This window comes from Thamnophis sirtalis, unplaced genomic scaffold (assembly GCF_051295495.1).
Source record: "Thamnophis sirtalis isolate CommonGarterSnake01/CBP01778 unplaced genomic scaffold, rThaSir2_p1.2 scaffold_12, whole genome shotgun sequence".
NCBI classification, from domain to species: Eukaryota; Metazoa; Chordata; class Lepidosauria; order Squamata; family Natricidae; genus Thamnophis; species Thamnophis sirtalis.
This window is the reverse complement of record NW_028261392.1, coordinates 35,414,035-35,431,204: the sequence shown is the minus strand read 5'-3', so window position 1 is coordinate 35,431,204 and position 17,170 is coordinate 35,414,035. Positions and strand designations below refer to the sequence as shown.

The 17,170-nt window shown below is 40.7% G+C and overlaps 1 protein-coding gene across 4 annotated transcripts in view; it reads right to left on the bottom strand.

Annotated features, from left to right (window-relative positions):
• Window positions 1–17,170, bottom strand: part of MGAT4A (alpha-1,3-mannosyl-glycoprotein 4-beta-N-acetylglucosaminyltransferase A) — a 69,256-nt gene that overhangs the window by 36,899 nt on the left and 15,187 nt on the right. The window lies entirely within an intron of this gene.

Here is a 17,170-nt window from a genome sequence, read left to right as displayed (position 1 = left end):
AAAAAAACAAAGAAAAAGATTTACAGATGCAATTAGGACAACACAAGTAAGGGAAGCTGCACACAAGTATCCTCAAACTCATCCCTAAGTCAGTAAGGCTGTAAAAAAGTATACATCTAATAACCTCTACGTTAATCAGTCACAAATGAGATCAATGCCTTGAACTAATAAGTATTTGTCTGATTTTAAATATGAACCTCCGCTTGATTACTCCAGGAACAAGGTTGTTGATCTCGGACTCCTGTTACACTGTGCCTGGTGCTGTGCTCTAAAGTGGCAGGTTGAGAGTTCCAGGATGTGTTGCAGTGGTGATAAAGTCCACCTCCCTCCCCTTCAGCCTACACTGAACGCTTACACAGCCTTCTCACCCACCAGCATCCAATGGCAAAGCACTTTCTTTCTGCTGTCCGGAAGTACAATGGATGCTTCCAAATGACATCTTTTGGAGTCAGAGAGGTGAAGGAGGGAAATTTTATGCCAATATTCAAAGTGCAGGGGCAGATCTACCACAGGGCAGGGAGTATCATGGTAGGGTCTCAGCAGCAGCCTTCATTTCTCCAGATATACTTTGTTTATGATGATGAAGGTGAGAGGGACATCCGTTGTGGAATCTAACCAGGCGTTAATCCGCAACTGGTTAGCCAACTGCATAAGTTGTTGCGTGAACACAACAAGTATATTCTGGAACTTAAGGCTGCTGTTGATTCTGTTCCTAAGGGCCACAAGAATTTCCAAGTGGTAGTTAAGGCTGATAGTGTCAGCACTCCTTCATTGGATAATCAGGAAAGAAAACCACAAGACTCCATTGATAGAAATCAAGTGTACTTTTACTAATTATAAATGAACAGAAGCGTAGCAAAGCGAAGACTGATTATTTAGGCGCGAAAGCAAATGATATATAGAATAACCCATTCCCCACCCCTTGGCATCCCAGTCACAGTCCAATCATAATTCTCCCAAGTGTCAGGTGCGAGATAACTTCGAAAGGCATCACCAAGATGGAATGTTGGTGCCGTTGACCTTGGCGAGAAACCTCCTCCGCATGCGCAGTAAGACAGGCAGCAGAAACTCCAGAATCTTCCTCCAGCACAATTAGTAGTCCCCTCCCAAATACCATGCCCCCCCCTCTCCGTTTCAATGGCAGCCGAAGCAGCAGCAAAGCAGAGGCTGACATCCAGCCCTCCTCCGGAAAAAGGCGGTCAGATCTGGAAAACGACAAAACACAAACAAACAAAGAGATGAACAACAAAAAACAGAAAAAGAAAAATAGGGGGGGGAGAGAAAAAATCAGGAAGGAGAGACAACTAGGGCTTGTCAGGATAAGCAGAATAGAACTGGCGGAGCAGTTGGGGGGCCCGGAGATGGGACTTGTCCACCCACTCGGCATGAGACTGGGGAAAATGCTTCCAAGCCACCAGGTACTGAATCCGATTCCGTCGTTTTCGAGAGTCCAAAATTTCTCGAACTTCAAAATGCTGTTCACCATCAATCAATAGGGGGGCAGGTGGTGGATCCATTGGCGGACGTAAAGATGAAAAATGAACAGGTTTAATGAGATTAACATGGAAAACAGGATACACACGGTTGAGGTGCTTGGGCAGCTGCAAGCGAACCGAAACAGGATTGATGACTTTGATGATGGGAAACGGGCCCACATACTTAGGGCCCAACTTCTTTGATTTCTGTGTAGTTTGAAGGAACTTTGTGGCTAGATAAACCTGATCACCCACCTTGTACTGATAAGGTTGAGCATGTTTCTTATCAGTCTGTTTCTTATGCGCGCAATGCGCAGCATCCAAAGTACGAAGTGCCAAAGGCCAAATATGCCGCAAACGCTCACTCCACTCGGAGATAGATGAAACCTGTGGCTGCTCAAGAGGAACTTCGGGAATAGGAACAAAGTCCTGGCCAAACACAAATCGGAAAGGGGTGAAACCAGTGCTGCTATGTACAGAATTATTATAAGCCACCTCCGTGTGCGGCAACAAGTCCACCCAATCATCTTGCTGGCAATTGATGAAACAACATAAATATTGTTCCAGAACAGAATTAGTCCTCTGGCAAGCCCCATTAGTCTGAGGGTGGTGGGCAGAGCTTAAACCTTGGGTGGAGCCAATGCGCTTAAGAAATTCTTTCCAGAAGACCGAGGTGAATTGCACGCCCCTATCAGAAATGATGCGATCAGGCAAACGGTAGATGTGAGAAATGAATAGTTTAGCGAGGGCTTTTGCATAAGGTATCTTTGGGCAAGGTATAAAATGAACTTGCTTGGAGAACAAGTCAGTAACCACCCATATGACAGTGTGCCCCTGGCTCTCAGGAAGTTCGACAATGAAGTCCATAGAAATTTCCTTCCAGGGGGCATCAGGGCGAGCTACAGCATGGAGCAAACCCTGCTGTTTCCCCAGCAGGCGTTTAGTGGCCACACAAACGGGACAGCTGGCGACATAAAGTTCAATGTCCTTCTTCAAAAAGGGCCACCAAAACTGCCATTTCACCAGATGCAGTGTCTTCACAAATCCAAAGTGCCCCGCCAACTTGGAATCATGAGCCCGTTGGAGAACAACGAGACAAAGAGAGGCAGGGACGTAAAGTTTCGCCCCAATCCATGGCAAATCATCCCTCATGGTGCATTCACCTTGATGCTGCTGAAACCAATTATCCTGAGGAAGGGCCTTCTTGAGGTCAGAAAGAAAATCTTGAGACACGTCCACCTTAGAGCGTGTCTGTTGCCTAGTAACAACAGGAGCAGCGAGGCTTGATGTGGGAACAACGGGCTGGACAATGCTGAGCTTAGAGCAGTTGTATTGAGGGAGTCCCGGGATGTACTTAAGCGTGAAATTAAAACGATTGAAATGCTGAGCCCAGAGCATCTGCTTAGGGGAGAGTCGCCTGGGAGTCCTCAAAGCCTCCAAATTCTTATGGTCAGTCCACACCTCAAACGGGTGCTTAGCGCCCTCCAGGAAATGGCGCCATGTGGCCAAAGCCCAACGAACAGCAAATGCTTCTTTCTCCCAGATTGCCCAACGTCTCTCTGTGTCCGTGAGTTTAGAAGAGGTGTAGGCACAAGGTTGTAAATTACCTTGGTCGTTGGTCTGAAGCAATACGGCCCCCACCACCACGTCGCTGGCATCAGCTTGAACGACGAAGGGCTTGTCCATGTCCGGGTGCTTCAGAACCAGCTCCTTGGCAAAAAGTCGTTTCAACTTCTCAAAATCAGCTTGACACTCCATGGTCCAATTCAACGGCTTGCTAGGCTTGGGTTTCCGCCCACCTTTGGACTTCAACAAATTAGTGATGGGAAGTGCAATTTTGGCAAAAGAAGGGATGAACTGACAATAGAAATTGGCAAAACCCAAAAACTTCTGCAACTGCCTGCGTGTACGGGGCGCCTCCCACTCAGTGACCGCCTTGACTTTAGCGGGGTCCATCTCCACACCTGGGTGGGAGATACGATAACCAAGGTAGTCTATTTTCTCCTGGTGAAATTCACATTTGGACAACTTGGCATAAAGCTCCGCGGCTCAGAGTTTCTTTAGGACAGTGCGGACCAACTTGACGTGTTCGTCATGTGTTTGCGTGTAAATAAGGATATCATCCAAATATACGATAACGCTCTTGTAGAGGTGGTCATGCAAAACCTCATTAATTAATTGCATGAAAACTGCAGGCGCCCCCTGCAGGCCAAAGGGCATTACACAGAATCGGAAGCAACCCAGGGGGAAGTTGAAAGCAGTCTTCCACTCGTCCCCCTCCTTAATCCGGACCCTATAGTATGCCTCTCGTAAGTCCAGTTTAGTAAAAATGCGGCCCTTCCCCAGTTGGGCCAGCATGTCCTTCATCAGACGCAAGGGGTAGAGATTTTGGCAAGAGATTGAATTAAGGTTCTTAAAGTTCACGCAGAGGCGAAGAGAGCCATCTTTCTTTTCTCTGAATAGTACAGGGGCAGCCACTTTGGGTCTGGCTGGTTCAATGAAACCCCTTTGCAAGTTCTTGTCAATAAACGTCCTCATTTCCTCCATTTCCCTGGGTGACATAGAATATATTTGGGGTTTTGGAAGCACTACTCCAGGCAAAATCTCGATGGAGCAATCAGTGGGTCTGTGGGGTGGAAGCTTATTGGAAGATTTTTCACTAAAAACTCCTTTCAGGTCCCAATATTCCTTTGGAATCTTCTCTTCCCCCTCAATTCTCTCCTGGCCCCTGGCGGCCAAAGTGGGGCCGGAGCCAGCAGGCTCTGAGGCTTCGACCTCCCCGTGTGGGGCTGTGCTGGTCCGAATGCGCAGCCACCCCTCCCTCCAGTTAATGCAAGGGTTCCATTTACGAAGCCAGGGGAGTCCCAAAATAAGAGGTCTGTCCATCCCAGGTGCCACAATAAAAGAGATTAACTCTAAATGGGTGCCCATTTTCATTTCTAGAGGTTCAGTGTAAAAATGGGCTGGGCCCCCACCTGCAATGGATCCATCGATCTGGCAAAAAACAATAGGGGTTTTCAAAGTCCTTAACTTCAAGCCCAATTTTTCAACCATTGCCAGACTAATCATACATCTGGAGCAGCCAGAGTCGAGGAGAGCGGAAAGCTGCTCCATCGCACCAGCAGGTGGCACCCTTAGCTCAATTGGGATTAGCATGGGGCCTTTATTTGAACTCACCCAACAAGGCGAGGCGTCGTCGTCGGATTCATCAGAGGAGCTGGTGGTCACATCCGCTTCCTTCTCCACCTCCGGCTGGAAGCGCTGGGGGATATTTTCAGCAGCGTACGCAGCTTCCGTCTTCTTTCCCGGGCCCTTGTTTGCCTTCCCCTCCCTCTTGGCAGGGGGTGGGGTGGTCGGGGAAAGTTTAACGCAGCAATCTAGGGCGCGATGGCCTCCCCTCCCACAACAGAAACACGTGAAAGGCTTGGTCTTGCTGGCGGAGCTTCCCCTCCCTTCACTCCTGATGTGGAATGGGGCTTTTTGAGCTGGGAGGGGGGCGACCTCTCCGCTTTTTCCTCTTTTACACGTTGAAGTCTAATCAAATCTAGCTCAACGTCTGCTGCATTTTCATACCAGGCAACAACTCGCTTGGGAAGGTGTCTGTTAACGCATTGTTGGCAAATGTCCTCATTTAATCCCAATGCAAACTGATCCAGGAGGGCCTCTTCAGACCACCCCCTCATATACGATAAAAGCTGTTGAAACTCCTGAACATATTCAGCCACTGGTCTATTTCCCTGCTTTAGGACCATAAAATTCACCTTCCCGCGTTTCTCAATCAGCGGATCATCAAACCTCCTCTTCAGTGCAGCCATAAAGTCATCAAAATTCCTCAGGAGAGGGGAATTACATTGGTGTAAGCTCACCATCCAATTGGCTGCCTTTTCTTCCAAAGAAAGTAAAACCATTCTCACCTTCATCTCATCGGTTTCTAAATCTGGGCCATAAATTTCCATGTAATTCCAAATTTGAATGACGAAAAGGCCCAACCTCTTGGCATCACTGTTATATTTTACTGTTAAGGGAGGGACTTTTGCCATTCTGCGTCTTCTGGGGGGGGGCCCTACTCTGGCAGCAGCCCTGGCTGGGGGGGGGAGGCTGTTTCTGGGTTTGCTTGCTCCCATCCTCCCTCGGCCTCTTCTTTATGCATGGAGTATCTTTGTTCAAATTCTTCCGTTTGCTCCCTTTCCATCGCTCTCCTTCGGGTCTTCCGCTCGGTCATAGCTTCCTCCCAGTCCGCTGGGTGTTTTTTCAGTCTCCTTCTGGTAACTCTTGCATCCAATTCTTCAGAATGCTCTTTTTTCCCAACTCCCAAAGTCCATCGGGGGCGAGCCGCAGGCTCTTCTACTCTTAGGCCAGCCAGCCTTTCAAGTAAAGATGGGTCTGCAGTTTCCCTTTCAGTCTCCTCTTCATCGCTCGCTCGCAATGACATTTTCTTCGTTCCTTCTTGTGAGTACACCCCCCGGTAGGTTGAAAACTCCTGGTGGGGTCTTTGCTTAATGTCAGCACTCCTTCATTGGATAATCAGGAAAGAAAACCACAAGACTCCATTGATAGAAATCAAGTGTACTTTTACTAATTATAAATGAACAGAAGAGTAGCAAAGCGAAGACTGATTATTTAGGTGCGAAAGCAAATGATATATAGAATAACCCATTCCCCACCCCTTGGCATCCCAGTCACAGTCCAATCATAATTCTCCCAAGTGTCAGGTGCGAGATAACTTCGAAAGGCATCACCAAGATGGAATGTCGGTGCCGTTGGCCTTGGCGGGAAACCTCCTCCGCATGCACAGTAAGACAGGCAGCAGAAACTCCAGAATCTTCCTCCAGCACAATTAGTAGTCCCCTCCCAAATACCATGCCCCCCTCCCCATTTCAATGGCAGCCAAAGCAGCAGCAAAGCAGAGGCTGACAGATAGGAAGCCTTCTAGAGAGCACCGAGGTTGTTTCAATGCCTTCACGACTACAGAAGTGGTTGTTCTGAGTGTCGGCCACGATTTTTAGAAGACAGATATCGTTCTCCACAGCAGAGACAACAGGTTGTTACAAATCAGTGAGATGCACCGTGCCTATGATGCTCTCCAGTACCCTCTGATTTTCTGCCAAGGAGAAGATGACTATTACAGCAATATACCTCAGTATGACTCCTCTCAAGAAGACCGTGTCTACTGCTGCCTTTTACAGCTACAGGATAATGCAGAGTGATGGCAAAGAATGCTACCTACTGCTGTTCCAGTTCCGTAGCAAAGCATGGGTATCCAACTGGCTAGCCTTATCAATAAAAGATATACAATTATATTTTACTAAAATAAATTTTTTATCAATTATTATCTTGCTTAAAATATTGAATATATATTTTACTAATTGGAAAGTCATCCATCTTTTTATTTAATAGATAGCATAATTTTTTTCTGTAATATATTTTGGGAAATTACTATTAAGACAATAAAATGGGCTTTAAAGGCATAGACAACATAATGCTTGTACTAATATTAATATTTATGTAAGCATTTGCTACGCAACCTATTTTCATTTCATCAGTTTAGCTGTTGTTATTTTTCCTATGCAAAGACAATTTAGAATTCAAAATCTCCTAAACATTTTTCAGTGTCTTTTAAGTGTGGCCACGATTACCATTTTTGGAAAGTCCAATGCTGGATAAGCTTTCCAGAGTTCCTCCAAATGAACAAAGGAGGGGACAAATATAAAAATTGTCACGACCCAATCTAGGTGTCATTATAGACAGAAATCGACTTACAACTACAATAGAACCCAAAATTTCTGTTGCTAAGTAAGACATTTGTTAAGTGAGTTTTGTCCCATTTTCAACTTTTATGTTGTTAACAGTCGTTAAGGGAATCAATGCAGTTGATAAACTGGTAATCTACTTATTAAGTGAACCTGGCTTCCCCATTGACTTTGCTTGTAAAAGTCGCAAAAAGTGGCCACATGACCTTGGGATACAACAAAGGTCATAAATATGAACTAGCTGCCAAGCATCTTAATTTTGATTGTGTGATTATGGGATTCAAAGGTCATAACTGTGAAAAATGGTCATAAGTCACTTTTTCAGTGCCGTTGTAACTTTGAATGGTCACTAAATGAACTATTGTGAACTGTAAACACATTGTTTAATAGTGCTGAATTGCTCAGCAAGGAGAAACAAGAACAGGACAAAGCAATAATTACTGCTGGTCAGGAACGTTATAGTTTTATTATTAACAGCCATTCTTTTCTCTTCCACTTCAAACAAGTTGGAAGTTAAGTGACTCAACAGAAGAGCTCGTAGAAGGCTCTGAAATAATGAGAACACAAAGGGTGAAGCACCAATTTCAGAGGCTCTAAATAACATAAATAATATTTCCCTTTTCAACACAAATCATTTTAATGGACACAGACTCATAACTAATAAAAACATCCCATAAGTAATTAAAATATAATACTTTAATGGAAAGGAACAGGATAGTGATTTCCAAATAGATAACATCCAGCTCTTTTAACAATTACCTCTGATCTTTTAAAAAGAAAAAGACAAAAACAGCTTGCTTAAAGACATCCAGGCAGAAAAACCAAATGTTTCATCTTCAGTCATCCTCCGTATGAATATCTCCTGAATCCCATGACTTATTCAAAAACATAATTAGTACAATTATACAGTTCAGTCAGAGTATTTTACTTCTGCATGTTTATTACTTCCGTTTTTTTCATTGCAAACTCTGTTTCACCATAAGCTGCTTTTAACAGAGCAAGATTTAATTTACTTGTTTTTCAAGACTGGCACAAAGTTTATCACATAGGGGTTTTAAATAGAATGATCCAAAGCACATTCTTTTTTTCCTAGAGCTGAACCAAACTGGATTTCATTCAACTCTTTTTGAACACTGAAGTCCATTCATATAACCGAGTTTCTATTTCTCGGGGCTAAGAGCTATCATACTTTCACTCCAATATCATGAAAGTTGAAGAGGACAATCACATATGCTTGCTTGGCAGAAAAGCATGATAGATATACGATACATGTAACGCATGTCTAATTATTGCTTCAATCAAGAGCATGCAACAAAATACATAAATGTGAGACAGTTCTTATGAAAAAAATTATATAGAGTAAAGCTAATTGTATAATAAACCCAAACATTTTTTGCAGAATCCTTAGTTTGTAAATTAGAACTGCATAAGACTTTTTTATCTACTATTGTATCAGTTTTCATACTTCTCTGTTCATGTATTACACACTTCTCTGTTCATATATTAAATCAATACAAAAAGAATACCAGACATTGCTATTCAAACTACAGACAATACAGGTAATCTTTGGTTAACCAGTCACTTTACAGGGAACCTCAAATTAGTTACTTGAAACCTATCCTTGAACTTATGACTGCTGCCCTACCCCCACCCCACAGTTACATGGTTGCATTTAGGGCACCAAAATAATCATAAAATTGAGTCAGGTCATAATGACTGCAATAACTTATGACCAAACATTGTGATTGTTAAATGAGGACTATCACTTACTTAACTGAGACTATAGGTAGACCATATACCTTGGGATTTTTCCCCCCCATGAACATTATGTATTTTGCTTTTTTTACACATACTGCATGTATTTTGGAGGAACATTAAAACAAATAGGATCTTTGAGAAAAGCAGTAGATAACAGTGAAGAGGTTGGCCTGGTCAAAAACCCTTGAATTGCTTTAGGACTTCAGGAACTATAAGAACAGTTATTGTGCTTGTGCATTGTCTGTACAGGAATTGCTTTGAAGGTAGACAGTTATTTTTATACACATTATTTTTCAAAGTATTTATATTAATGGTATAGGTTTGATAATAACTGTACACTATTTAGTTCCCAATTGCACAATGTTGCTACAAGGGAATCAGTTAACCACTCTTCTTGTTCTTTACTTCCTTTTATAGCTTCTTGCTCTTCTGACAGCCTCAACCATTGACTACCAAATTAACTGCTCACTTGCATATTTTTATTGTACATGCAAAATATTATACTATCTAAATATAGTAGGTTTTCATTCTGAAACCACTCCAGTCTGCTTTCACAGACTGTCAGTTGCATGCCAGGCAGACAGAAGACGTTTGCAATCAACATGAAAATTGAGCATGCAGCAAGAGATAGGCTCCCTTCAACTCCTCCTCTTTCTTAGAGAAAGAAGATTTTGGTCATTTTAAAAGAAGTTAGCTGAGGTTAACTTACAGTACTGAGTCTACATAAAAGTGAAAAGTAACAGCTGCTTTTGTAAACCTCTGATTTAAGAGTATATGGACAATATACAACAATCTGAAAAATCCAGGGAAAACAACCAGAAACATTGGTGGCAGCGATGGTTTACTTAGCAATAATGTGACAGATTGCTTTTTATTTTGAAATGTATATACCATTAAATGTTATTGTCTCTGGAATCCATTGACCATATGTAAAATCAGTCTTTTTCTGCAACATGGATCCTTTTTGCACCTGACTGCCTCTTCATAGGAGCATGCCATCTTATATGGTGGTTCACTGAGAACAATGATGGCGGACATTTTTTTGCTTGGGTGCCAAAAGGGCGTGGGTGTGCGCAATAGCACATGCGTGGGTGCCTATAACCACAACCCCCCGAGCTCCCCCCTCCACACATGCATGCAGATCTCAATGAAGCCTCCAGGCTTCCAGTAGGCCCTTTAGGCTGTTTTTCGCTTTCCCCGAGCTTCAGCAAAGTTGCTGTAGCATGTGGGTGGTGAAAAATGGGCCCAACAGGCCTATCGGAAGTTCCTGAAGCCTGGGGAGGGCGAAAGTTGCCTCCCCCTGCCCCCAGAAGGCAAAAAATCAGTTGGGCAGTGCGCGCTGGAGCACTGGAACTGACATAGGGCAATGCCTTCCGTGCCCTCAGATATGGCTCCATGTGCCACCTGTTCGCCAACAGGACTTAAGAGTGTTATCTTTGTGTATATTTTACTAGAGTTTCGTTTAGGATGAAGTTCAAGCAGCTCTGTAATTTTATGTTTTTCATCACTGATAGTTTTGCTTGCACCTACTTGCAGTTAAAAAGGAATTGTTATATTCTTTAATTTTTTTTCTCTTCAAAATGTAACATCTGGTTCTATTTCTCTCTTTTGAGCTCCACGGAGATTTTCCTAGCCTTGGGTTTCAACACTATAAATCTTAATAAATTATTTCCTCTTCCTGCTCCCATGTCAGTAAGATGGACAGGATATAGAGGCCCTATTTGTCTCACCGAACATAGTAAGTATGGCAGCAGGTACTGTAAGGCATCCTCCTGGAAGACAGGTAGTAGCAGTAGAACTATCAAGTCATTACACCAAGGTAGGATACAGTGTTTAAATTTTGAGTGTTTGTAAGACTTCTGGGAGAGAAGATACTTGAAACCACCAACACTTCACCCCATAGGCTTAGTCTTTTTGCTGTAATTTCATTTCACTAATGCAAAAAAGGCTGAGCGCCAAATAATTGAGGCCTTTGAACTATGGTGCTGCAGGAGACTCCTGCGAGTCCCTTGGAATGCAAGGTGAACAAACTGGTCAGTCTTAGAGACCAACCCTGATTGTTCTTTAGAAGGCCAGATCCTGAAGATGAAACTCAAATACTTTGACCACCTAATGAGAAAAAGGACTCACTGGAGAAGAGCCTAATGCTGGGAAAGATTGAGGGCAAAAGAAGAAAGGGAGAACAGAAAGTGAGATGGCTGGATGGAGTCACCAAAGCAGTAGGCATGAGCTTAAATGGACTCCGGGGGGGTGGGGTAGAGGACAGGAAGGCCTGGAGGAATGTTGTCCCTGGTATCGCAATGGGTCAGATATGACTTTGCAACTAACAACAATGAAAAAAAAATATCTCCTTCTAGGTTCTTCAATTCTAAAATTAATCAAAACTGAAGCCCAGCAAAGATTGTGAACTTGAATGAAGTAAGGATACAGTTATTACACATGTACTAGATTTTAATTAAAGGAGAAAATATCAGGAAGCATACATTGGTCATGTAATGGTTAAATAGTTTCATATCCATTTTGTTACTTCTAAAAAAAGTTACTGAAGTGACTCACAAGCAGCAGAGTTTCTTGTTTGGTATCATGTTTTGAAGGGTCAAATAGTTTATTACAAAAACAATTCATTTCCATTTTAACTGCCAAAAGATTTCAATAGTCAAAAATTAATGTCTTCTGTCCTAGACAATCCTTTGAACCTTCTAAGAGATCATGCAACTTGGGGCTTTTCTTTGCTATAAGGAGGAAATGTTTGTATTTTGTGGGTTTAGCATTCAGAAAGTGCATTGAAGTTCACACAATATATGACTCTACTGTTATCTCATAGGCATTCTGAACATGTACTTCATAGATTTTTTCCCCCTCCTAATTTCTCTCCAAATACTAATAAGCTGGTACCTGGGAAATATTTCAAGATCACTAGAACAACATGCAGATAGTCCTTGCTTACTGGCCATCTGCAACTATGATGATGATCTGTGCATGTTTTGTTTGCCATCATCACTGAGTTGCTTATAAAGATGAATAAAAGTTCCATGTGTATTTTTCCTTTAAAAAATATAAAGACTAGTTATAACTAGTCTAATGACAATATTCTGCTTTTATTACAATCCATTTTGTAGTATCCAATTAAAATGAATTATTTTAAAATACTCAATATTTTATATTTATATCAGATGTTCCCCATAGATATTAAGAACATTTAACATTTAAAGAAAAACACATATGGATTCATGGATTGAAGAGAAGTACATCATAGATATCCAAAGCTACCTTTGTCTCAAGGAATTTTTCAAGAGATGGTAAAAATCGATGTCTATTCCAGAGCATGTCAGGAGTTAAATATATTTCAACTGGTTTATTTCATATAAAATTATTTAATTCTGCATGCACTTCAAAACTTCTTTAGTTTTGTTTCACAATATTTTCTACAATAGACACTTAAACACATGCATTGACTAGCCAAGCATTCTTTGGTTTTATATTTCTAAAAAATGTCAATATAATCCTGGATTCTCTTGTAAGTGCCAGCTTACATTAAAGAAGGGATGTTGTACCAAATAGAGTGTTTGATTTGCTGCTCACTCGTGCCTGACAATGGAAAATGTACCAAGATTTCCTGAGGCTTAAGGTCCATTTTGGCATATATTCATAACTGACAGAGAAAAATGTATTCACAGTAGCAATAGTCCTGTTCCAATGGAACATTTCAGATATATGATAAAGATAAAGTTATTTCAACATTTCAAAGTATTTGGGACAACTAGTGGCTTCATAGGACACCTCAGCCATCTCACTGCTACTAATACTAATGTAGAATGCTATGTGTGTGTATATATCAATGAATCATTCATTCATTCCTTGTAAACACATCAGATCACACTGACCTAAAGACTATTTACACTTGTGATTTATACTATCATCCAGCATTGCTGCAGGGATATAAAAGCTAACAACACTGGTGATGTTTCACTCTAGTGATGGCTGCATGATGCTATAAATTACTTGTGTGGATAAGCCACTCTCTCCATGTGCCCCCAGCAGATATCACAGACTATTCTATGATTTTGCACTATTGTATGGAAATAACATTAACTTTTATTTTTATTAATTGATTGATTTTATTTGATTTGTGTGCTGTATTCTGGGCCACCCATTTTATCTAGAGGCAACTCCAGGCAGCTGTTAATATTAGCATCAAAATTAGTGAAGAAGTATTGTTCCTATTCTTATGTTTTTTATGACACTGATAAACTATTCCATCCTGTGACTCCATAAACTACATATGTTGCTCTACATTATGCTTAAAACATTACAAAGCTGTCAGTCACTAAAATCCCTCTCCACAGTCAGCTATTGTTAGGGGAACTCTACGTGGCTTAGGCACTTTCTGGATGCAAAATTATATTAATTTTTGTTTTAGTTTTCTATGACCATTTTCTTTACGTATTAAAACCTTATCTCACTTTGCTTCCATTTTGCCAGTCTCTCTTCAACCCATAATTCTGCGTTGGGAAATCTACAACTCTCAGATCCAGCTTTCTGCAGTTGCACCCATCTGATTAACCAAATAATAGTGTCACAATTGCCAAGCATTATAGTACTCTTTCAAAACATTGTGGGGCAAAACCTACAAATATACTAGAGAATAAATCCTAAAAAATACGACTAAAAAGGTTCAAAATTACAAACAACACTTTAAAAAAGAAAAATTCAATTCTTCTACCATCACCACCTCACCAACCTTGGCCTCTAAAAATTAAATAAATCCCAAGCTTCTAAAAATATATCCATCTTTGCCCTGTTCAGCCAGGGTGTATTTTGGGGGAAGTTGGAGTTTTAGATGGTGAAAAGGCTACTTTAAACATCAGTAATGTTCCCCACTCCCCCAGTTTATTTGTGTGTGTGTGCACATATATCCCTTTGAGCAGTGGTGAGATTCAAATACTTTAACAACTGGTTCTCTGCCCTAATGACCAGCTGAGTAGACATGGCTGGGTGGGCATGTGACTGGGTGGGCACTGCCAACTCGGCATAACTCACATAGAGAGATGCTTCTTCTCATCTGGCCTCTCATGACAGTGGGGATGTTGCAACGGTCATAAGTGTGAAAAACGGTCATGTCACTTTTTTCAGTGCCATTGTAACTTTGAATGGTCACTAAATGAACTGTTGTAAGTCAAGGATTACCTGCACAAAAATTCAAAAAGCTTATTTGCTTGCAAAAACCTTCCCTAAATACCAATCATTAGATTAGAAATAACTGCAACCCATAGTTACAAATCAGGCAGGATGCCAGAGCACCTTGAGGAATTAAAAAAGTTAAAATGTAATGATTTCTTCCAACAACCGGTTCTCCGAACTGCTTAGAAAGTTAACAACGGGTTCTAGCAAATAGGTGTGAACTGGTTGAATCCCACTACTGCCTTTGAGTCAACTCCTGACACGTCCTGGCAGTTTTCTTGACAGTTACTTGTTTTGGAAGTAATTTGCCATTGCCTTCTTCCTACGTCATCTAGCTGGTTTTGTGTTTCTCTTGGTTTCTAACTCCTTGTCCTTAACCCCTCCATCAAAGTGACTATCATCTAAATCATTGTTTTTCAACCTCGGCCACTTCAAGGTAGGTGGACTTCAACTTTATTTTTGTTCTATTATTATAGTTTCTATTAATTATTCAAGTTTTTTATTGATTTTAACTCAAACTGCATTAACTCTCTGGAGTGGTACAGCAAGATTAGGAGATGGGATATAAATACACAAACAAGCCGAAGACAATATAAATGGGGAAACAAAGTGCCAATCAAGGTCCTTTTTTTTTTCAAGACTAAACTGAGAAGTAGATTGTTCAAACGGTGACGATCAAAAAGTCCCCTAAAGGCTCTTAATCTTTTAGGATGTTGAAAATAGATTTCCATTTCTTCTTTCTCTCAAGGAAATACAATATGGATTTATTTTAAAAAGCTGTGCCTTTTTATCCAGTTGTTTTATCATTATGGTTGTTCAGTGATTTAATCTATCAACTAAACTACTTTCCCACTTATCAAGAAAATATATTTTATCTTGACAAGCGGAAAAGTAGTTTATATTAAGAGCATATCTCATATTACAACTGAAATACATTGCTCATGAACTACAGACATTTAATGCCTGTAAAATTATGGGTGAGTTCTAATGTGAGGCCAGCACATAGTGCCAGTTTCCCTCTAAAACAATATCCACAATCACCCCAAATTAATTAAATTAAAATTTCCCAAAAAAAATCCAAACATTGAAAAATTCTAGAGGCAAACCCTTTTAATAAAATTTTAATAGTATTATAATTTTGGCTCATGGAGTCTGATGAGGCTGGAAAAAAAAAGACTTCCCCATCTGAAATACGTTAACTTCTGGGACAAACCATTAAACAGGAAAGTGCTTGCTCACATACAGTATCTCAGTTTTCTGGAGATTAACACAATAATCAATAGCACTAATCAATGCAGACGGTTTATTTTTAAAAGCAAATATCTATAATTTTATATAGATATCATGTGCACATATACATATAATCATGTAGTTTGTGGAGGAAAATTATGTGGTCGGTAAGAGTTGACACAACTTGATGGTACATAATCAATCAGTGTACATGCACCATTGGATCTCAGCACAAGAAGCACTTTATTTATTGATCTGATTTCTATAACCGATGGGAGAAAAACCAAAGAACTTCACTTGAGGAAGCTCCTGTGGCCAATTTACCACATCCCAGATCAGGTCAGGAAATAGACTCCATACATTTGACTGGAACCATTATTCATTGATCTAGATTATAATAACATAATCTTAAAAGATGACTCAATCAATTTGATCTTTGACTAAAATAGAGTTCATGTTTTTCATTTTCTCCTTCTTCTACCCTATCAATGAGTGCTGAGACAGCATGAGCTGCTTTCTCATGCTTTTCATCCTTTTGTTTTATAACCATTTCTGCATAGTTTCTCCAAAGTAATCTCCTTGGCTCCAAATTACTTGGGAATTATTCAATAGAACTGGGGCAGTCCAAAGTAGCAACAAAGAAAAGACATGGAAAGTTTGTTTCTTATTTGTTTATATTTCTTATTTCTAAACTGCCAGTCTCCCTCAGAGATGGCAGAATCTATCACAAAGCCCCTTTTAAGCTACTATGGTAATAATCATTTTCCAAAATACAATTGCTGCTCACTAGACACACGGCAAGTATGTCCAACAACTCCTACACTTAGAAAGAGTGACATCTCCAGGAGCCCACCCCATTTGCCCAATGAAATGAAGAGTATTGCAATATGACAGCACATATATTACTCCTCCTGGGCATGTACTGTATGTGACATCACAATCCACATGAAAACAGACATTGATTGAGTCAATGCTGCAGACACTATCAGCTTCCCCCTCACTTTCCTGCAGACTGGTTAGAGAGCAAGTATGAAGAAGAAACATCAGGGCTTCCCAAATAGGAATCCAACAAAATCAATAAAAACTCTCGGCTCAAGTTGCTGATTTGTTGGAGTTCAATTTCTTGTCTATGGAGGTGCAGAGGTGTGAATAATTCTTTCTTCATGCATCACCTGCTATAGGTTTGTATGTGTGTGTGTCATGAAACAATGCTTTCTGCTTTCAGGAATTGGGAATCAGATACATCTTCTATCATTCCAATGTTCCCTTAGTATAACTTGCAATCTGATCTAACCAGAGAATCCAATCTAGTCAATTTCATAACCTCAGTTTCACAATACCTGTAGAAAATTGGCAAGTGTGATTTCCTCTTCTTACATAAGTAGTATAAACTTTCCTTGCCACATCCTACACGTAAGTCAGATAACACCATACAATGCAACATTCAGTACTCTACAAAATATGGAGGCTGTGGTCATAGAAGACTTATCATTATATACTTTTTGAAGTATAATGTCATGAGGAGGAAGTTATAGCATGCAATGACTTTGGGACTGTTATAAATATGAGTCAGTTGCCAAGTGTCTGAATTTTGATCACATGACTAGGGGATGCTGCAATGGTCGTAAATTTGAAAAACAGTCATGTTACTTTTTCAGTACCATTGTAACTTCAAACAGTCACTAAATGAATGATTGTAAGTTGAGAACTACCTATACTATGGCAGAAAGTTGTTGTCACAGCTATTATATGGGATAGTTGTGTTGTTTGTTACCA